Source organism: Alosa alosa, chromosome 16 (genome assembly GCF_017589495.1).
Source record: "Alosa alosa isolate M-15738 ecotype Scorff River chromosome 16, AALO_Geno_1.1, whole genome shotgun sequence".
In the NCBI taxonomy this organism is placed as follows: Eukaryota; Metazoa; Chordata; class Actinopteri; order Clupeiformes; family Clupeidae; genus Alosa; species Alosa alosa.
The window spans coordinates 959,920-982,958 of NC_063204.1; the positions used below are offsets into that span (position 1 = coordinate 959,920).

The 23,039-nt window shown below is 42.0% G+C and overlaps 1 pseudogene; it reads left to right on the forward strand.

Moving 5' to 3' along the window:
• The window catches only part of LOC125309808, a 95,211-nt pseudogene that overhangs the window by 19,704 nt on the left and 52,468 nt on the right, over positions 1-23,039 (forward strand).

The following is a 23,039-nucleotide window of genomic DNA, read 5'->3' on the forward strand; positions in this document are numbered from 1 at the left end:
CATCAATGTACACTATCACAAAACGGTGCAGAAAATCTCGGAGTACCTCGTTCATGTAGCCCTGAAAAACAGAGGGGGCGTTAGCGAGCCCATAGGGCATCACTAAGTACTCGTAATGGCCACTTGGTGTCACAAATGCTGTCTTCCACTCGTCCCCTTCTCTGATCCGAATCAGGTTATAGGCACTCCGTAAATCCAGCTTTGTAAAGATCTGGGCACCTCTGAGGAGTTCTAGGGCTGCTGGAACGAGGGGAAGGGGATATCGAAACTTGACCGTTATTTTGTTCAGGGCCCGGTAGTCTATGCATGGACAAGCCCCTCCATCCCTCTTGGGCACAAAAAAGAAACTGGAAGCAGCAGGGGACGTTGAGGGACGGATATAACCTTGTTTGAGGGCTTCTTCTATGTACTCCTCCATGGCCTTCTGTTCTGGAAGTGACAACGGATACACTTTACCTCTGGGCACTGGCTCACCTGGCAGAAGATCAATGGCGCAGTCCCATGGGCGGTGAGGAGGTAGTTGTGAGGCTCTTACAGGGCAGAATAAGTCATGGAACTGGTGGTACTGAGGTGGAAGGGAAACCCTGATATTTTCCCGTGGACTCTCCACAGATGTAGCATGCAAAGGAAGGTAATCGGTGGTCTCTTGGAATAAACGTCGAGGTAGATCAGTCAGACAGTTCTGGAAGCAGTGTGAACTCCAACACAATATGTCTCCAGTCTAGTGTTAATTTCGTCAGACGAGACGAGAGGAAATATGTTCGTCAACAACCTTTTTTTTCATGACTAAGACGAGACGATGACGAGACGGCAGTAATGTCCTGAAACACTGACTAAGACTATCTTAAGATGCATTATTGTTGAAAAAAAGACTAGACTAAAATGTTTTGCATGAAATAAAAACTAAGATAAAATCTCTCTTCATTTTAGCCTACAAAATGAGAAGACAGAATATCTAGCTGTTACGTTTTCAAAAATATTCGAATGAGTTCATACACAGCTTTCCTGTAGGCTAGTCTCACGTGCTGTTGCTGCAAAATTTAAACTACATGGAACAAGAACACTGGAGATTTCTGCCAGAGTTAGCAAGCTAACTACCTAAGCTTTATGCCACAATGCTACATACCCAGAAGTTGAAGCTTCTCTCATACAAATTAACATCCCCAGAATTTAACTAGTTAGACTGATGATGCAAAGTTTGCTAGCAAGTAAGCTAATATGGAAAGTTAAGCTAGCAAGTTAGCTATGGCTAAGACGGAGAGTCTGTTTGGGGAATGTGTTGTGTTTGGCTATATCGCCATCTAGCGAGGCGGAGTAAAACATTAATACTTTGGCCTATGACAGTGTTTCTCAAACCTTTTCAGTTTCAGGACCACTTAACTAACCCTATCTAAAAAAAAAAAAGATTAGACCTACTTCAACAGTAGCCTATAATTAGTCTACACAATAGGCCTACTGAACCACCTTCTTATTGTCTTTGTACTTTTGCTTATTGTGTGGATTCATACTGTATGATTTAAACTGGCATATCTTAGTTGCAGAACTGTTTTTACATACAAGTTGGTTCAATATTGCAAACAACTCATCTATATTATATTTTACCACGTCTGCTTTCGTGGACTACTTGGGATACCTTGCGGACCACCAGTGATCCCCGGACCACACTTTGAGAAACACTGGTCTACGAATATGACAGTGGTCCAGTCAAATCTTTTACTGTCTATGGTCAAATCCAGCCGAGCTATAACTGTAGCTCGACTTACCTGTGCATGTAAACATACTGACTGACAAAAATCAGAATGAGTAATTATAACAGGCGAGTAGCCCTGTGGACACACAATATTGTTGGAAAATTGAGATGTGTGAAACACTATTTGACTCAAATGGTAATCAGAAATAATTTGTTATTAAAAAAGACTAAAATGTGTTGACTAAAACTGACTAAGACTAAGATACTTTTAGTTTTCTTTTGACTAAAACTAGACTAAAATGATTTGAGACTTTTAGTCAACTAAAACTTGACTAACAAAAATGATATTTGAATGACTAAATATGACAAAGACTAAAAAGGACATTTCGTCACAAGACTAAGACTAAGACTAAATTAAAAATAGGTGACAAAATTAACACTACTCCAGTCTTCCAACACACAACTGGAGAATGATGAATTAGCCAGGGTCTTCCCAGAATTAGTTCAGCCATTGAGTCCTCTAAGACCAGGAAGGAGATGGACTCCTTGTGGAAGAGCCCCACCTGCAGCTTGATGGGACCCACCATCTCTTTTATGAGGCCTCCTCCTAGGGGCTTCCCCGTGATGGACTGAACGGAGCAGGCGTTCGGGTTGGGTGAGGTGGCGAGCCGGAGACGGCGGCATAAGGACCCGGAGATGAAGTTGCCCGCTGACCCTGAGTCTAGGAGAGCAGAAACAGTTGTACATGTCCCCTGTATACACAAAGTCACTATAGTACTGAGAGGAGTAGTACTAGGCATAGTTAAGTGTACGAGACTCACCGAGGGAAGCTGGGGTCTCACCGGAGAACGGGCGATGATGTGACCAGGAGCTCCACAATAGAGGCACAGTTTCTGGGTCATGCGTCGTCTCCGCTCAGTGGGAGTCAGTCTCATTGCCACAACATCGAGCTGCATTGCCTCCTCACCATCTCTGGGTCTCAGGATCCCTGCGGTGGTTCCAGTGCTCAACTCCTGGAGACAGCCCTCTCGTCGGTGGGAAACTCGGATAGCCATTTGAACAAATCGCTCTAGACCCATGGAGTCATCGTAAGCTGAGAGATTTAGGCGCAATCTTGGCTCTAGTCCCTGTCGGAAGGCTGTGATAAGAGCCGCTTCGTTCCAACCACTGACGGCTGCCAGGGTACGGAACTGGAGTGCATATTCTGTAATGGGACTCCTACCCTGGCGGAGTTGATACAGTCTCTGCTGTATAGTGGAATCTCCTTGAGGCAATGCAAATACCTCCTTAAAATGGGTAACAAAATTATTGAGGGTCGCAATGGTAGTCCCTCCCCGGTTCCAGACACCCTCTGCCCATTGTAGCGCTTGGCCTCATAGCAGACTGATGACATATGCTATCTGGGCACGCTCGGTGGGATAGAGGCTGGCTTGCATCTCCAGGGCGAGTGAACACTGAAGAAGAAATCCATTGCACTCTGCAGGATCACCTGAGTAAGTAGCTGGGTTCGCCATAGGACTCGGCGGATTTGGTGGAGCAGGATGTGTGGTCGCTATGAGCGTTCGACGGAGTTCGTCCACCCGCCCTTGAAACTGCTCCAGAGCTGGGCCAGCTGCCTGGTCCATGCCAGCTTTGACCGGGCGTTCTGTCCGGGAATCATTAAATAGGGAGTAGTATCCACCAGAATCCAAGGAAAACTGAGAAACTTTCGAAATAGTCCAAGAAACCACAGGAAAAGGTTCACCAAGGAAAGGACTTGAGAAACCGCAGGAGCAGAGAAACTAGGAGCCACTTTCGACGACGCCCGGTGACCAACTGTGGCAGAGGGGATGTTTATATGGGAGTCCACACAGGTGTGCCCAATTAGTACTCTGGGGAGTGAGAACGAGGAAGTGGAGGTTCATTAGGAACAGGAGGCGTGGTCACCGAGCAGCCAGGCAAGGACGTGACAGTTATAATGATGTGCAAAATATTATTTTTCAATGTTTGAGATGCTTTCATCCAAGGCAAACCTACTCTACAACAGTATTTTGAAAGAGTGAACAAGAAACTCTGTAGGTACTTTTTAAATATGTGGGTGAATGAGTCACCGTTGATTCATTTTTTGATGACTGATTACTTTTAATTGAATAGTTGGAAATGATAGTGAAACAGAATCAATGTGAAGTGTTCTCCCTCCTTAGTCCTGGAGTGTGTGTATGAGTGGTGTGTGTGTTCCTGGAGTGTGTGTATGAGTGGCGTGTGTGTTCCTGGAGTGTGTGTATGAGTGTGTGTATGAGTGTGTGTAAGAGTGGTGTGTGTGTTCCTGGAGTGCGTGTATGAGTGTATGTTCCTGGAGTGTGTGTATGAGTGTGTGTAAGAGTGGTGTGTGTGTTCCTGGAGTGTGTGTATGAGTGTATGTTCCTGGAGTGTGTGTGGATGAGTGTGTGTATGAGTGGTGTGTGTGTTCCTGGAGTGCGTGTATGAGTGTGTGTTCTCCCTCAGTCCTGGAGTGTGTGTTTGAGTGTGTGTTCTCCCTCCTCAGTCGTGGAATGTGTGTGTAAGAGTGTGTGTTCTCCCTCAGTCATGGAGTGTGTGTTCTCCCTCCTCAGTCCTGGAGTGTGTGTTTGAGTGTGTGTTCTCCCTCCTCAGTCGTGGAGTGTGTGTAAGAGTGTGTGTTCTCCCTCAGTCATGAAGTGTGTGTTCTCCCTCCTCAGTCCTGGAGTGTGTGTAAGAGTGTGTGTTCACCCTCCTCAGTCCTGGAGTGTGTCTAAGCCCACTCTGCTACCAGTCTCCATTGATGGGGTCAATGTCGAGGTGGTAAGCACCTACAAGTACCTGGGTCTCCACCTGGACAATAAACTGGACTGGTCAGCCAACACTGACGCACTCTACAAGAAAGGGCAGAGCAGGCTGTACTTCCTGAGGAGGTTGCGGTCCTTCAATGTGTGCAGCAAGCTCCTCAGGATGTTCTACCAGTCTGTTGTTGCCAGCGTCCTCTTCTATGCAGTAGTATGCTGGGGAGGAAGCACAAAGAAGAAGGATGCTGGGCGACTTGACAGGCTGGTAAGGAAGGCTGGCTCTGTAGTGGGAGCTGAACTGGAGTGCATCACTTCAATATCTGACACATCTGCACAGAGGACCACAGGCTCAGTCCCTGCTTCAGTCATCTATCTATCTATCTATCTATCTATCTATCTGTAAGAGTGTGTGTATGAGTGTTTGTTCCTGGAGTGTGTGTTCTCCCTCCTCAGTCGTGGAGTGTGTGTGTGAGTGTGTGTTCCTGGAGTGTGTGTTCTCCCACCTCAGTCGTGGAGTGTGTGTATGAGTGTGTGTGAGTGTGTGTTCCTGGAGTGTGTGTAAGAGTGTGTGTTCTCCCTCCTCAGTCGTGGAGTGTGTGTTTGAGTGTGTGTTCTCCCTCCTCAGTCCTGGAGTGTGTGTGAGTGTGTGTTCCTGGAGTGTGTGTAATATGAGTGTGTGTTCTCTCTCCTCAGTCCTGGAGTGTGTGTATGAGGCGCTGACGGAGCTGAAGCAGGTGGTGAAGGTGGCAGTGGACACTCTGGAGTGCCGCGTGGAGAGGTCCTTCCAGGCCATGGCCACCACCTCCCTGCTGCCGCTCCTTGAGGACGAGCCCATGCCCGTCCACTCCTTTCAGGGCCAGGCGGAGAGCACAGTCAGGGCGGCCGCACGGGCGCTCGCCAGGTGAGTTTACATGTTTACCTGCACAGGACCCGGGGGCTATACTGCACGAGTGCTAGCCAGGTGAGTTTACATGTTTACCTGCACAGGACCGGGGTGTGGGGGTGGGGTGTATGAAGACGATCGTATTCTTAAATGTCCCCGGGGGGGGGCGTCACTCAGCTGTGAGCGCAGCACCATGTGTACGTATAGCAGAGGATCAGGATGTGACATGGAGCATATAGCATACAACACATAGCATATAGCATACAACACATAGCATATAGCATATCGCATACAACACATAGCATATAGCATACAACACATAGCATATAGCATACAACAACACATTCCAATGGCCTTGTATGTTTATATGTTTTTATAATAGTCATGGAGCAAATAGCATACAACACACATTCCCCATCCCAATGGCCTTGTATGTTTATTTGTTTTTATAATAGTCATAGTAGGCAGGCGGAGATCTCCATGTGTGAGATGATTCAAGAGCTCAAGAGGAAAATGAAGCCAGTCGAAATGGTCAACCTGGAGGTACGTTTACTATCCAGTGGACAGCTTGTAAGCTTTCATGTTGATTTGATGATAACATGCTATTGTGGTCATTCAGTGGTCAGTGTGGGTGAGACGCACTAGTCTGAGGGGATGTTGCTTTTGGCATGTTTAGGGCTCTTTTGCATGCTTGCACCCTGATGCAAAGCAGAAGACCCGATGCCAGGCGTGCTTGCCATGTCGCTTCTACAACCTCATGGGCCAACTCTGCCAGAAGAACACAGAGGCTCTGGTCAGGGGTAGGACGTTTATATATTTACCATCATTTATTAGGACTCAATATGGATAATTATTTATCATATCATATTAATATTGGTGTCCGTATTCTATCATCAGTGATATAGAATGTGTCTGTCTGCCTGTGTGCATGTCCAGTCTGGCTGTCCATCCGTACATTTAAAGCTGTTTCTTCTCCTTCTGCCTGTGTACATGTCCAGTCTGGCTGTCCATCCGTACATTTAAAGCTCTTTCTTCTCCTTCTGCTCCAGCCGTCCACTCCCGTTTTCAAGGTCCGGCTTTAGTTCAAGGTCCGGCTTTAGACTTGTTACCGACTCCAAAATATTTTATGTGTGTTTCTAAAGCCACCAAGATGTCTCTGGATTGGCTGCGGCGACGCCTTCACGTGGTGAGCTCTCAGTACCTGTCGGCCTTCGCCGCGATGGGCCGTCCAGTCGCGCAGGTGCCCCTGTTCAAAGCATCCATCCAGTTGGCCATCCCCAACATCGTCCTCAGGCCCAGCCTCGAGGACATCCAGGTAGGCCCCAACATAGCCTGCTCTTGGGGGGGGGGGCTCAAAAGACAAAGACAACCGTAACTGGACGTCCAGACCACAGACTGTATAAAAAAGGTCCAGACCAGGGATTAGCTCCAGCCACCAGCCTGAAAGTGGCTGGTAGATTTCAGACTCTAGTAACGATTTAATATTGAGTAGCTGGTAGATTTCTACACTAGTAACAATAATACTGAGTACTTTAATATTGAGTTGCTGGTAGATTTCTACACTAGTAACAATAATACTGAGTACTACTTTAATATTGAGTAGCTGGTAGATTTCTACACTAATAACAATAATACTGAGTACTGAGTACTTTAATATTGAGTAGCTGGTAGATTTCTACACTAATAACAATAATACTGAGTACTTTAATATTGAGTGGCTGCTGAATTTGACTAAAAATCTGCCGGTATCTGACGTCCAGACCACAGACTGTATAAAATAGGTCCAGACCAGGGATTAGCTCCAGCCACCAGCCTGAAAGTGGCTGGTAGATTTCAGACTCTAGTAACGATTTAATATTGAGTAGCTGGTAGATTTCTACACTAGTAACAATAATACTGAGTACTTTAATATTGAGTTGCTGGTAGATTTCTACACTAGTAACAATAATACTGAGTACTGAGTACTTTAATATTGAGTAGCTGGTATATTTCTACACTAATAACAATAATACTGAGTACTTTAATATTGAGTAGCTGGTATATTTCTACACTAATAACAATAATACTACTTTTAATATTGAGTAGCTGGTATATTTCTACACTAATAACAATAATACTGAGTACTTTAATATTGGTAGCTGGTATATTTCTACACTAATAACAATAATACTGAGTAATTTTAATATTGAGTGGCTGGTATATTTCTACACTAATAACAATAATACTGAGTGCTTTAATATTGAGGCTGGTATATTTCTACACTAATAACAATAATACTGAGTAATTTTAATATTGAGTAGCTGGTATATTTCTACACTAATAACAATAATACTGAGTAATTTTAATATTGAGTAGCTGGTATATTTCTACACTAATAACAATAATACTGAGCTACTTTACTTTAATATTGAGTGGCTGGTATGTTTCTACACTAATAACAATAATAAGTACTGAGTACTTTAATATTGAGTAGCTGGTATATTTCTACACTAATAACAATAATACTGAGTACTTTAATATTGAGTAGCTGGTATATTTCTACACTAATAACAATAATACTGAGTACTTTAATATTGAGTAGCTGGTAATTTCTACACTAATAACAATAGCTGGTATGTATATTTCTACACTAATAACAATAATACTGAGTACTGGTACTTTAATGTTAATTAGTGCTACTTTAATATTGACTGGCTATATGTTCTACACTAATAACAATAATACTGAGTACTGAGTACTTTAATATTAGTGGCTGGTATGTTCTACACTAATAACAATAATACTGAGTACTTTAATATTGGTAGCTGGTATATTTCTACACTAATAACAATAATGCTAGTGCTTTAATATTGGTAAGCTGGTATATTTCTACACTAATAACAATAATACTGAGTACTGAGTACTTTAATATTGAGTGGCTGGTATATTTCTACACTAATAACAATAATGCTAGTGCTTTAATATTGGTGGCTGGTATATTTCTACACTAATAACAATAATGCTTTATGTTAATTGCTGGTATGTTTCTACACTTTAATACTAGTACTTTAATATTGGTGGCTGGTATATTTCTACACTAATAACAATAATACTGAGGTACTTTAATGTTGGTGGCTGGTATATTTCTACACTAATAACAATATGCTGAGTACTGAGTACTTTAATATTGAGTGGCTGGTATATTTCTACACTAACAACAATACTGAATACTGAGTACTGAGTACTTTAATATTGAGTAGCTGGTAGATTTCTACACTAATAACAATAATACTGAGTACTAATAACAATAATACTGAGTACACTAATAACAATTACTTTAATATTTGGTGATTTCTACACTAATAAAAATAATGCTGATTACTAGCTGGTATATTTCTACACTAATAACAATAATACTAGGTACTGAGTACTTTAATATTGTAGCTGGTATATTTCTACACTAATAACAATAATACTGAGTACTTTAATATTGAGTAGCTGGTATATTTCTACACTAATAACAATAATACTGAGTACTTTAATATTGGTAGCTGGTATATTTCTACACTAATAACAATAATACTGAGTACTTTAACTGAGTAATTTTGATTGAGTAGCTGGTATATTTCTACACTAATAACAATAATACTGAGTACTACTTTAATATTGAGTAGCTGGTATATTTCTACACTAATAACAATAATACTGAGTACTTTAATATTGAGTAGCTGGTATATTTCTACACTAATAACAATAATACTGAGTACTTTAATATTGAGTGGCTGGTATATTTCTACACTAATAACAATAATACTGAGTACTGAGTACTTTAATATTGAGTAGCTGGTATATTTCTACACTAATAACAATAATACTGAGTATAATACACTAATAACAATTAATACTTTAATATTGAGTGGCTGGTATATTTCTACACTAATAACAATAATACTGAGTACTTTTAATATTGAGTGCTGGTATATTTCTACACTAATAACAATAATACTGAGTACTTTAATATTGAGTGGCTGGTATATTTCTACACTAATAACAATAATACAGAGTACTTTAATATTGAGTAGCTGGTATATTTCTACACTAATAACAATAATACTGAGTACTTTAATATTGAGTATATTTCTTTAATAATTGAGTACTGAGTACTTTAATATTGAGTATAGATTTCTACACTAATAACAATAATACTGAGTACTGAGTACTTTAATATTGAGTAGCTGGTAGATTTCTACACTAATAACAATAATACTGAGTACTGAGTACTTTAATATTGAGTAGCTGGTAGATTTCTACACTAATAACAATAATACTGAGTACTTTAATATTGAGTAGATGGTATATTTCTACACTAATAACAATAATACTGAGTACTTTAATATTGAGTAGCTGGTAGATTTCTACACTAATAAAAATAATACTGATTACTGAGTACTTTAATATTGAGTAGCTGGTATATTTCTACACTAATAACAATAATACTGAGTACTGAGTACTTTAATATTGAGTAGCTGGTATATTTCTACACTAATAACAATAATACTGAGTACTTTAATATTGAGTAGCTGGTATATTTCTACACTAATAACAATAATACTGAGTACTTTAATATTGAGTAGCTGGTATATTTCTACACTAATAACAATAATACTGAGTACTGAGTACTTTAATATTGAGTAGCTGGTATATTTCTACACTAATAACAATAATACTGAGTACTGAGTACTTTAATATTGAGTAGCTGGTATATTTCTACACTAATAACAATAATACTGAGTACTTTAATATTGAGTAGCTGGTATATTTCTACACTAATAACAATAATACTGAGTACTGAGTACTTTAATATTGAGTAGCTGGTATATTTTTAATAACAATAATAACAATAAGCTGGTATATTTCTACACTAATAACAATAATACTGAGTACTTTAATATTGAGTAGCTGGTATATTTCTACACTAATAACAATAATACTGAGTACTTTAATATTGAGTAGCTGGTATATTTCTACACTAATAACAATAATACTGAGTACTTTAATATTGAGTAGCTGCTGAATTTGACTAAAAATCTGCCGGTATCTTTATTTCATTTCCAACACTGGTCCACACTTGACCATGTTCATGTTCATGTTCATGTGTTCATATTCAATCAGGGTTGCCAACTCTAACGCATCTGGCGTGACACTCACGCTTTCAGCACCAATCTCACGCTCTCACGCACACGCAAGAAATGTCACGCCAAATCCATTATTTTTTTTTGCAATCCGTTCGTTTTTTGTTGATGACTAGACTAGACCACAGCATTGTTTCTAAATGACAGGATACGAGTTTAAGGCATACATATGTCTCTAGACCAACAGCAGGTAGGTCTAATATCCGCCTACAACGTTCTCAGCACAGTTTTCTCTGATTGTTGATTCGCTGACTAGGCTATTTTAATCCGGTCCGCGACACCTTAACGGAACACGCTGCTATTTAGACATGAGGCAGACCGACAGAAAGTGTGGTCGCCCATTCTTCTCTAGGAACTACTCGCGAAGTAGCCTCACAGACATCACATCAAATAACTTTTTCTCATCTTTTATAAGGTGCTAGCCGCTATTTGCTGCGATAAACGGTTCGCGAGAAAATTAACTTTCAAGAAATAATCATATTAGGCTACTATAGCTCTGCGCTCATTTTAATTCATATAGGTGGAACATCTCACAAACTTTTCGTTCCACACATGACAAACCGTAAACCAGAATAAACAGCAGACCTTACCGAACACAAAGGTGTAATGCAATCCCCTGTACAATAAACCGTTCCAGAGTAATCCGGTTTTTAAATGGTAGCAAATTTCTATATGGTCTCCAATTTTGGGCTTTAAGTGTCTTAAAACTGAGCTGTGCTTAAATACCTACATATGTGTAAACAATAAAATCAGAGGATATACAGCTCATGGCTAAGAGTTTGTCGATGTAGCAATAATGATTTGTTTTCACAAAATGCTAAGCATGCATGTATTTAAGTATAGTATAAGTATATATACTTTTTTGATCCCGTGAGGGAAATTTGGTCTCTGCATTTAACCCAATCGGTGAATTAGTGAAACACAAACAGCACACAGTGAACACACAGTGAGGTGAAGCACACACTAATCCCGGCGCAGTGAGCTGCAATGGCGGAGCTCGGGGAGCAGTGAGGGGTTAGGTGCCTTGCTCAAGGGCACTTCAGCCGCGGCCCACTGGTCGAGGCTCGAACCGGCAACCCGACGGTTACAAGTCCAGAGTGCTAACCAGTGGGCCACGGCTGCCCTAAAATTTAAGTGTCTTAAAAAAGTGTGCAGGCCATAACAGGCCAAATAGAAAATGTTAAATGGTAAACATAGCCTAGACATAATATTAAAATCAGATGATGTAGGATAGTATAGAGTTAGATAAAGTTGGATGGCTCCAGAACTCACACCAGTGGATTGGGTCTTAAAGGAGCCACACCACTTTTTATGACACTAGCTGTTCTGTTGACCTTTAGATTTGTTGCTACTGGGCATGAAGGGCAGGCCAATTATGAGTTATGTCCAAAATTGATGGTAGGTTTAGAAATAAAAGTCAGCACATTTTAATCATATTGCAATAATACCAATAACCGCGGATAATTTTTGTCATGATTTTTCATCAAATGTTCATACTGTATCTCTAGTGGCTGGTAGACTTTGGAATCCACCAGCCACAATGGTAGGGGAAAAATATTTTAGGCTTCCATCCCTGATACATAATGTATACTCATACACACATTCATAAGTCTCAATCTGTCCATTTATTTCCACAAAAATTTCACAAAATGCTAAGCATGCATGTATTTAAGTATAGTATAAGTATATATACTTTTTTGATCCCGTGAGGGAAATTTGGTCTCTGCATTTAACCCAATCGGTGAATTAGTGAAACACAAACAGCACACAGTGAACACACAGTGAGGTGAAGCACACACTAATCCCGGCGCAGTGAGCTGCAATGGCGGAGCAGTGAGGGGTTAGGTGCCTTGCTCAAGGGCACTTCAGCCGCGGCCCACTGGTCGAGGCTCGAACCGGCAACCCGACGGTTACAAGTCCAGAGTGCTAACCAGTGGGCCACGGCTGCCCTAAAATTTAAGTGTCTTAAAAAAGTGTGCAGGCCATAACAGGCCAAATAGAAAATGTTAAATGTTAAACATAGCCTAGACATAATATTAAAATCAGATGATGTAGGATAGTATAGAGTTAGATAAAGTTGGATGGCTCCAGAACTCACACCAGTGGATTGGGTCTTAAAGGAGCCACACCACTTTTATGACACTAGCTGTTCTGTTGACCTTTAGATTTGTTGCTACTGGGCATGAAGGGCAGGCCAATTATGAGTTATGTCCAAAATTGATGGTAGGTTTAGAAATAAAGTCAGCACATTTTAATCATATTGCAATAATACCAATAACCGTGATAATTTTTGTCATGATTTTTCATCAAATGTTCATACTGTATCTCTAGTGGCTGGTAGACTTTGGAATCCACCAGCCACAATGGTAGGTGGGAAAAAATATTTTAGGCTTCCATCCCTGATACATACGTACACTCATACACACATTCATAAGTCTCAATCTGTCCATTTATTTCCACAAAACTCGCCAGAAGTCATAATTTAAGGGGTTATTTTTCAATTTTTTCTACTGAGCTACTACCTTTTTCAGATGGGCAGGGGGGCCCTTTTCATGTCTGTGCACAGGGGCCCAGGCTCATAATCCTTCCATCCCACGGGGTTAAAACACTGGTCTTGTTTTCAAGTGCAATCAATAATTTAATTGTACATTTTGAAGAAACTTTTCAATTCTATTCGTTTTTTTTAAAACATAAATCAGGGATTATACTATACTGTACATAGCAAAAAAGTCATGTTCTGTTGTTCTTATCAGTTAGCTAGAGCAATGTTCTGTTGTTCTTATCAGTTAGCTAGAGCAATGTTCTGTTGTTCTTATTAGTTAGCTAGAGCAATGTTCTTATCAGTTAGCTAGAGCAATGTTCTGTTGTTCTTATCAGTTAGCTAGAGCAATGTTCTGTTGTTCTTATTAGTTAGCTAGAGGAATGTTCTCATCAGTTAGCTAGAGCAATGTTTATCAGTTAGCTAGAGCAATGTTCTATTGTTCTTATCAGTTAGCGCAATGTTCTGTTGTTCTTATCAGTTTAGCTAGAACAATGTTCTGTTGTTCTTATTAGTTAGCTAGAGCAATGTTCGGATCAGTTAGCTAGAGCAATGTTCTGTTGTTCTTATTAGTTAGCTAGAACAATGTTCTTATCAGTTAGCTAGAACAATGTTCTTATCAGTTAGTTAGAGCAATGTTCTGTTATCAGTTAGCTCGAGCAATGTTCTACCATTTTTGTCGTTATAGTTATCTTTGGCAGTGTTAACTAGGCTTTAGACTGATCACAGAACATATCTCTCTCTGTGTGGCTTATGTTTATTTTGGTGGTAATATTTGTTATTCCTGGTGGTCATATTTGTTTATTTCTGGTGGTCATATTTGTTTATTTCTAGTCTAGTGGAAAACACTGCTGCTCTTTCTACAAATAGCTGCACCAGCGGTCATCATAGTTTATGGGGATGATTGCTGTTCATTTTTGGGCGGGGATGTTTGATAGTTTATTTTTGGTGACCGTCTTCTGAAATAAGCTGATCTTTGCACCGGAAGGTACCTCACAGATCGCAGCCTGGTACAGCTTATTTTTGGTGGTCAGATATTACAGGTCATTTTGGTCCCCATCCCGCTGCTATACTGACAAATAGAAATAAGAGGGACATGAGGTGATTTGCTGTGATTTACAGAGTCATATGATGTGATTTACGGTGTCATATGATGTGATTTACGGTGTCATATGATGTGATTTTGTGTTTAACTCTCATATGCCCATCATGTGTTTTTCTAGAGTATCCTCAACAAAGTGGTCAACACAGTGCTGTCCATGGCCAAAGACATCCCCCTTTGGGAATACGCCCATCTTCATCACAAACAACTGCAGGTACCTCATATCAGTATATGGTATCACCCTGTTATGTTAAAGGTACCTCATATATGAGATCACCCTCTTATGGTATAGGCACCTCATATCAGTATATGAGATCACCCTCTTATGGTATAGGTACCTCATATATGAGATCACCCTCTTATGGTATAGGCACCTCATATCAGTATATGGTATCACCCTGTTATGGTATAGGTACCTCATATATGAGATCACCCTCTTATGGAATAGGCACCTCATATCAGTATATGAGATCACCCTCTTATGGTATAGGCACCTCATATCAGTATATGGTATCACCCTGTTATGGTATAGGTACCTCATATATGAGATCACCCTCTTATGGTATAGGCACCTCATATCATGGTATATATGGTATAGGATCATCACCCTCTTATGGTATAGGCACCTCATATCAGTATATGAGATCACCCTCTTATGGTATAGGCACCTCATATCAGTATATGGTATCACCCTCTTATGTTAAAGGTGAGACAGGTTACACAGATGAGAAGAAACTATTAAAATAAAAACAAAAGCAACCCTTGGATCAAAAGCCATAAACCATAAATCACTGCAAACGTTGACGCAGCACATACTTTTTAACTTAAATATTGTGTAACTGAGCTCAGCAGCTCATTGTGTTATGATGTTTGTGGTGAAGTATATAGTATATACTATATGATGTTTGTGGTGAAGTATATATATATACTATACACTGTGCGGTTATTGGTCTCAAATGGTTGAAAGTATGTGGTCCAGTAAAAATGAGATCACATGGTTTGAGATCACATCCAACTCTCTGGAAGAAGTCAGTTTGATGGGTTTCTAAGCTATATGATATATGGGTTTCTAAGCTATATGATATATGGGTTTCTAAGCTATATTATATATGGGTTTCTAAGCTATATTATATATGATTATGGTATAAATATATAGAAGTGGTGTAACGGCGGTGTAACCCAACCTGACTGCGGTGCATTTCCTCTCTCGGCCACTAGGTGGAGCAGCAGGCAGCGCGGGACCTAGGGGATGACGGGCCGGTCACCAAGCAGATCACCCTGAAGCCCCTGGACCGGCAGCTGGCTGAGCACAAGGACGTGACCAAGGCGGTGGTCCAACTGAGCTCCATCGTGTCCTCCCTGAAGGCGGACGCGGGGGACGTGCTTGGCGGCCTCGCCCACTTCTCCATCCTCTGGAACCAGGTGCCGTTTCCCTCGGCTCCCCTTACTTTTTATGTTTTATTTCTTAGACAAGACAAATCCTTGTGCAGCATTATGAAGAGCCGTGTAATAAGCCTAGTTAACATCACACTGCAGACGATCAATAATCAAGCCTAGTTAACATCACACTGCAGACGATCAATAATCAAGCCTAGTTAACATCACACTGCAGACGATCAATAATCAAGCCTAGTTAACATCACACTGCAGACGATCAATAATCAAGCCTAGTTATAACAGCACACTGCAGACGACCAATAATCAAGCCTAGTTATAACAGCACACTGCAGCACACTGCAAATGTGCAGGGGCATATTCTGTGTGTGTACTGAAAGATGTAGTGTCCACATCCACTCGCTCTGGGCTTTATCTGTGTGTGTACTAAGGTTACATGCAGCTATTTCGACATGCCGCTACTTAGACATTGGCGTCTAATTGTCGAAGTGGCGGCATTAACATTCATTTTCAAGCGTCCCACTACTGCAACAATTTTTTTTTTCAATTGTCGGAGTAGCGACACTTGACCTTTTTTTAAAACGTCCTGCCATTCCGACACGAGTGGCGTAATCAGGATTTTTCAATGGAGTGGACTATTGCGAAGTAGGCCTAGGGTGGGCCTTTATTTTTTTATTCCAATATGGGCAGTATAGCCTCGGCCAATCCCAACTTTAAACAGCACTCGATTTCATCACAGCTCAGATGATTCATGACAAAAAACAATAAAAGGCTACATTGATAAATAACACGGGCAACAGGATTGGATTCTAAAATAGCCTACGCACAATAACTTCAACTGAAAGGTTAGTCGCGTTTTAAGGAGTCCAAGAGTGCGCCTCACACACACCAGCTCCGTTGAACAGTTTATTTTTCGTGTTTAAGAGCTAAAAAAGTTGATTAGAGAGTCACATTTGAAATGTCGGGTAGTCTAAATTATAGTCTATAGCGCGTGCATCTCAGAGGAAGAGACTTTGGAGAGAGGGAGAGGATTTAACCTAGGTGATGATTATTTGTGTCTGGTGGTAATTAGACTTGAGTATGGATACCTACGAATTGTTTTGAATAAAAAAAGATAAGACAACAAATGAAATGTGATTGGATAGTCGCCGACCCTCATTAGATGTGGATATTTAGAGGTTAGGATAGCCTTCAAGAAACAAGGTTATCGCAGTTGCTGTTAGACATAGGCCTACGGCCCTTCTCCAGTCTCTCTCAAAATCAAAACACACCCAATTCACGCTTGGACTTGGACGATTATGTTTCTAAATGTTGGGACTGATGGACACTGAACTCTGGGGGTTATTTGAACGTTCGTTGTGAAGTGGTTTACTGTAAAAGGAGCGTCGGATATCCCGCCGGTCTTTGCACAATTATAGGGCCATGATAATGCATCGCTAGCCTAGAGTCGAGAAAGAAGACTAAATAAATATGCAGACATGTTATGTGCAATTCAACAACTGCACGCATGACATATAAAAGATATATTCCTAGCCTACATTATTGTGTAGTAAATTGAGTTCATCCAACCTGCTGGCAAGCCAAAATGCGTTGCACATGGCTTTATCATTGTCCTCTAATATGCAATATAAGCAACTTGAATATATCGCACATCCAGTTTGAACACCCTGATGGACACTGAACTCTGGGGGTTATTTGAACGTTCGCTGAAGTAGTTTAGGCTACTGAAGCGTAAGAATTCTAACTTGACTCTCGCTAGGCAAAACGAAATTCATAGGCCTACCTGTGTTTTACATTATGTGTAACATTTATTCACATGGCCAGTTCAAAATCAGCTGAGGTTTTGACTGAAATGTGTGCCGATATCAATTATTGGGAAAAACATTGTTTGGAGTGGATGGCGGGTGGATTGTTGATGTAGCTGCAGGTGCAGATGACATGACTACAGCTCATCCATGCATCTAGGATGTTGGAATTTGATAGGATAGGCCTACAGGAACTGGAGAGAGAAACTGAAAATGAGGATTGGTAATGTCGGAATAGCGGTAGGCCCTACTAAAAAAAATCGGAGTAGGGGCATGTCTAAATAGAGGCATGTCGTAATAACGGTATGTCGTAATAAAGACACACACACACACACACACACACACACACACAGAAGCTGAATGTGTCAGAAGCTGAATGTGTGCCATTGAAACAGTGTGTTTATTTAAGGAGAGAAAGCATGGCATGTAGTTAACACCGACTGAAGACACACTCCTCCTCCTCCTCCCCCTCCTCCTCACTGAAAACACACTCCTCCTCCTCCTCCTCCTCCTCACTGAAAACACACTCCTCCTCCTCCTCCTCCTCCTCACTGAAAACACACTCCTCCTCCTCCTCCCCACTAAAGACACACTCCTCCTCCTCCTCCCCACTAAAAACACACTCCTCTTTCCTATTTCCTCCTCCAGGATGCAGAGGAACAGGTCAAGCTCTTTTTGGAGAGCAGCCCATCTCTGCCGGAGTTCAGCGCTCAGATTTCATCCTACTCTGTAAGTCATGCAGCTGATATGCCCTACGCAGACCACATAGCAGCTGATATCCCCTACGGCCTACACAGACCACATAGCAGCTGATATGCAGCTCCAACAGTGGATGTGTGTTGCTGCAAAGCTCTTCACAGCGTGTGGATGTGTGTTGCTGTAAAAGCGTGTGGATGTGTGTTGCTGTAACAGCGTGTGGATGTGTGTTGCTGTAACAGCGTGTGGATGTGTGTTGCTGTGTCTTCACTGCGTGTGTGGATGTGTGTTGCTGTAAAGCTCTTCACGGCGTGTGGATGTGTGTTGCTGTAAAGCTCTTTATGGCGATGTGGATGTGTGTTCTGGCGTGTGGATGTGTGTTTACGGCGTGTGGATGTGTGTTGCTGTAACAGCGTGTGGATGTGTGTTGCTGTAAAGGCGTGTGGATGTGTGTTGCTGTAAAGCTCTTTACGGCGTGTGGATGTGTGTTGCTGTAAAGCTCTTTACGGCGTGTGGATGTGTGTTGCTGTAAAGTGTGGATGTGTGTTTACGGCGTGTGGATGTGTGTTGCTGTAACAGCGTGTGGATGTGTGTTTACGGCGTGTGGATGTGTGTTGCTGTAACAGCGTGTGGATGTGTGTTGCTGTAAAGTGTGGATGTGTGTTTACGGCGTGTGGATGTGTGTTGCTGTAAAGCTCTTTACGGCGTGTGGATGTGTGTTCACAGCGTGTGGATGTGTGTTCACAGCGTGTGGATGTGTGTTGCTGTAACAGCGTGTGGATGTGTGTTGCTGTAAAGCTCTTTACGGCGTGTGGATGTGTGTTGCTGTAAAGCTCTTTACAGCGTGTGGATGTGTGTTGCTGTAAAGTGTGGATGTGTGTTTACGGCGTGTGGATGTGTGTTGCTGTAAAGCTCTTCACAGCGTGTGGATGTGTGTTGCTGTAAAGCGATGTGGATTGTGTTGCTGTAAAGTGTGGATGTGTGTTGCTGTGGAAAGTTGCTGTAACGGCGTGTGGATGTGTTGCTGTAAAAGGCGTGGTGTGGATGTGTGTGTTGCTGTAACAGCGTGTGGATGTGTGTTTACGGCGTGTGGATGTGTGTTTACGGCGTGTGGATGTGTGTTGCTGTAACAGCGTGTGGATGTGTGTTGCTTGTACGTGGCGTGTGGATGTGTGTTCTGGCGATGTGGATGTGTGTTCACAGCGTGTGGATGTGTGTTGCTGTAACAGCGTGTGGATGTGTGTTGCTGTAACAGCGTGTGGATGTGTGTTGCTGTAAAGCTCTTTACGGCGTGTGGATGTGTGTTGCTGTAACAGCGTGTGGATGTGTGTTGCTGTAAAGCTCTTTACGGCGTGTCGTGTCCATCCTTTCCCTCATGGACCAGGCGCTGGAGGCTCAGATCGAAGAGCTCCCGGCCAGCTGCACGGTGGGCTCCGTCCTGTACGAGACGGAGCAGTTGAAGCTGTCGCTGGTCCAGGAGTGTCGGGCGTGGAAGCGAGCGTTTGGGGCGGCGCTGAACCGCCAGGCTTCTGGCCACATGACGGAGATCTACGGCTTCCTGGACAGCGTGGGCCGGCAGCTGCAGCGTCCCCTGCTGGACCTGGAGGACGTGCGCGCTGCCATGGCGATGTTGCGGGAGGCCCGCGACGGGGAGATCCGCATCGACAGTCTCATCGGGCCCGTCGAGGAATCCTTCGCCCTGCTCCACCGTCACGAGCTGCACTTCGCCGATGGCAACGCCGAGAAGGTGGACAGTCTGACCTATGCCTGGAGAAACCTCAATGCACTGGTGAGTGTTCCAAAGAGTGGCCGAGGAAGTGTCTCAAACCAAATCAGTAAAATCAGATCATCCCATGTGTTTAATTAGGTCTGAAGCTAAATCAGTAAAATCAGTGTATCATATCAGTGTGTGTTTAATTATGTCTCAAGCTAAACTAGAAATATAATGCCAGAGAAATTACAGTAGTGGATGGAAAGCTGCTGGCTTAATGTTGGTGGGAGATTCCTGAAAAAAAACATTGAATCACTTAATCTTTGGGTTTATACAAACCCTCGTACCAAAAAACCTTTTGTGTCAAGGCGTTCTTGAGATATAACACTCAAGGTGTTTTTGACCTTGACCTTTGACCTTTGACCTCCAACATCAACTCACTTCATCTTTGAGTCCATACAAACACTTGTACCAAATTTGAAGCATATGCGCCGTTCTGGAGATATAATGCACAAAGCATAAGATATGGCTGTGACTTTTATTTTGACACACGGGAAACACTTAAACAGGATATGTAGTTCAGGGAGAGCCAGATTGTATTCTAAGAAGCTGAGACAGTTGGATTCACAGGTGACACCTGTGCCAGTGTTCTAATTAGCCCGGGAACTACTCTGGGAGGTTAACGAGCGCAGCTGGCTTTAGGCCATTATGACATCACAGCCTCCATTGAAGTCTATGGGGGGGAAATTAGCTTTTTTAAATTTTTAATCCCCTATTTCTCAAAAAGTATAAAAATCTGAAATAATAACTCTCTTGTCCAACTCCAGACCTACACAATGGTTATTTCAACATGTCCCTACGTTAAGCAATTAGAGTCGCATTCATTCTTGAAAAGGTCAAATGAAAAGGTTATAAGAAGAAGAAGAAGGCAGTGGCTTTTCTCAATATGCGTTCTTTTCTATACTTGTGTTCTCATGAACTTGAACATCGTTCTGAAACGTCATCAATCACCGCCGAAGTACTGTTTCAATTCACAAGTTCGCATTTATTCAAGAACGCATAACATTCCCAGAAGTGTTCTCGAATCGTTGGTTTTAGCAAGGATGCATCGGGTGGTGACTTGGTGGATTGAAGATTCCACAATGCATTACGTCAGCTCAGCTGTGACATTCACATAAGAGAAATGGCAGCATTGATACATAATAGGCCTACCTATCATAATTGCTGCTACAATCCGATCCATGTTTAGGCTATAAACGGTAGGCTACAGGCTTCACAACTAACGTTAATCATAACTGTCACTTAAACTGCGAACTTCAAACGTTGTTCCTGCCATCGGCAAGTGAATATATTCTTATTAATATTTAATAAAAAAAATTCAATGAGAAACAAACTTAAACAAGCTGGTGAATTATATATTTTATTGTAAATGTCAGAAATACTGGGTAGACCAATAGAGCAATATGTAAATGACTAGACTCCCGAGCTGTTTCGAGAGAAGCTGCCGTTGGCAAGTACGCTGCTATCTCAAATTGCAAATTGAGCGTCCTGTGTCCTCGCGTTCTTCAGAGTCTGGACTCACTATCTTAACTTTTCAAGTTCGAACTTTCAAGAACGGAAGACCGTTCTTTAGCGTACTTTGTATTGAGAAAAGCCCCAGGAGATTTCAAGATAGTGGATTCCATTCACTATAATCAGTAAAATCAGTGTATCACATCAGTGTGTCTTTATGTCTCAAGCTAAATCAGTAAAATCAGTGTGTGTAAAATCTGTGTATCACATCAGTGTGTGTTTAATTAGGTTTCAAACTTGGCAAATGAAAATGCACTGGCAGAGGGATAAGACTGAAAGAGCAGGATCTCTACAATTGAACGTGTTACTATTGTTTGTTTTTAATGAAATGTGTGAATTTGACACCATTAATAAGAAAAGTTGACATTTCATGGGGAAACCTACTGTATCACTTATGCAGGTGGTGCAGACCCAGAACACCCTTGTGGCGATCCAGCCAGCAATGAAGTCGGACCTGCAGACTGGAGTGGAGTGTTTTCAGGCCACAGTGCAGAACTTCTACAGCCACTACGACACCAGGTACTACAAACTACCCAAACAAAATACATATTGACCTTCTACAGCCATTACGACACCAGGTACGGAGCGCTACAAACTACCCTCCAAAATACATATTGACAAAAAGACTATTGGAGGGCAAATCCTTTATCCCAATATATTTGTTGAGCTAAAAAAAATGTCTTTTGAATTTTCTGACCTTGCACCCATACCCACCTCCCCTCAAATGTCAGGGTTGTTTTCCTAGAGAGGGGCCCATGATTAGGATTCCAAACACGGTCCCGAGGGCCAGCTTGTCCTTCACTGAAAAAATATGTTTTTTAGAGCTCAACATACGGTATATCCTGTGCAGGAACTTCTATTTTTGGGTACAAGTGTCCTTTCTCTGTCACCCCACTCCCAAGAGTGATCCCTAACAAGCTCATTAATGGGGACGCCCAGTAGCATGGACATGGCTGCTCTTTTGTGTGTGTTGCCTTTGTATGGGGGTGTCCCCCTAATCAATAATGTTGCCTTGGTGTGGGGGTGTCCCCCTAATCAATAATGTTGCCTTTGTGTGGGGGTGTCCCTCGGGGTTCCGTGCGGATGGTGCTGCTGGACGCTAAGTGGTCCCGGAGTGGCTGGGTTGGCGCCGCGCGAGGCAAGCGACCGGCTGCAGGCCTTCCAGGCCCAATTTGACGATCTCTGGAGGAAATACATCACATTCTCCGGAGGAGAGGAGCTTTTCGGACTCCCTGTCAAAGGTGATCATCTCACTGTAAATACCAGCTGCTGTTCCATCATGGGCATGCGCATGGCTGTTGGTTGCCGTATTTGTAATCTGATATAATGTGAAGTTAACACCCTATCAGTATTTACGTGTAAATTGTACCTGCACCATATGACCTTTGGCTAAGTGTCCTTGGAGGGAGCTGTTGTTGGGAAGTCAATATTCAAATAATACACAAGCGATTTGTTAAATCCTCTGTGTTGCAAGTGCTTTCCATTATTTGTATGTTATGACAAAGCCCCATATCAGTCCAAATACCCTTTGCAGTGCACGGCAAGTATTATATTTTAAGAGTGTTTTTCATGGTTGGCTTCATGCTTTCAATGTGATGTGTGAGAGTACCCTGACCTCTTGTAGAGAACCCTGACCAATGTGATGTATGCCTCTTGTAGAGAACTCTGACCAATGTGATGTGTGCCTTATGTAGA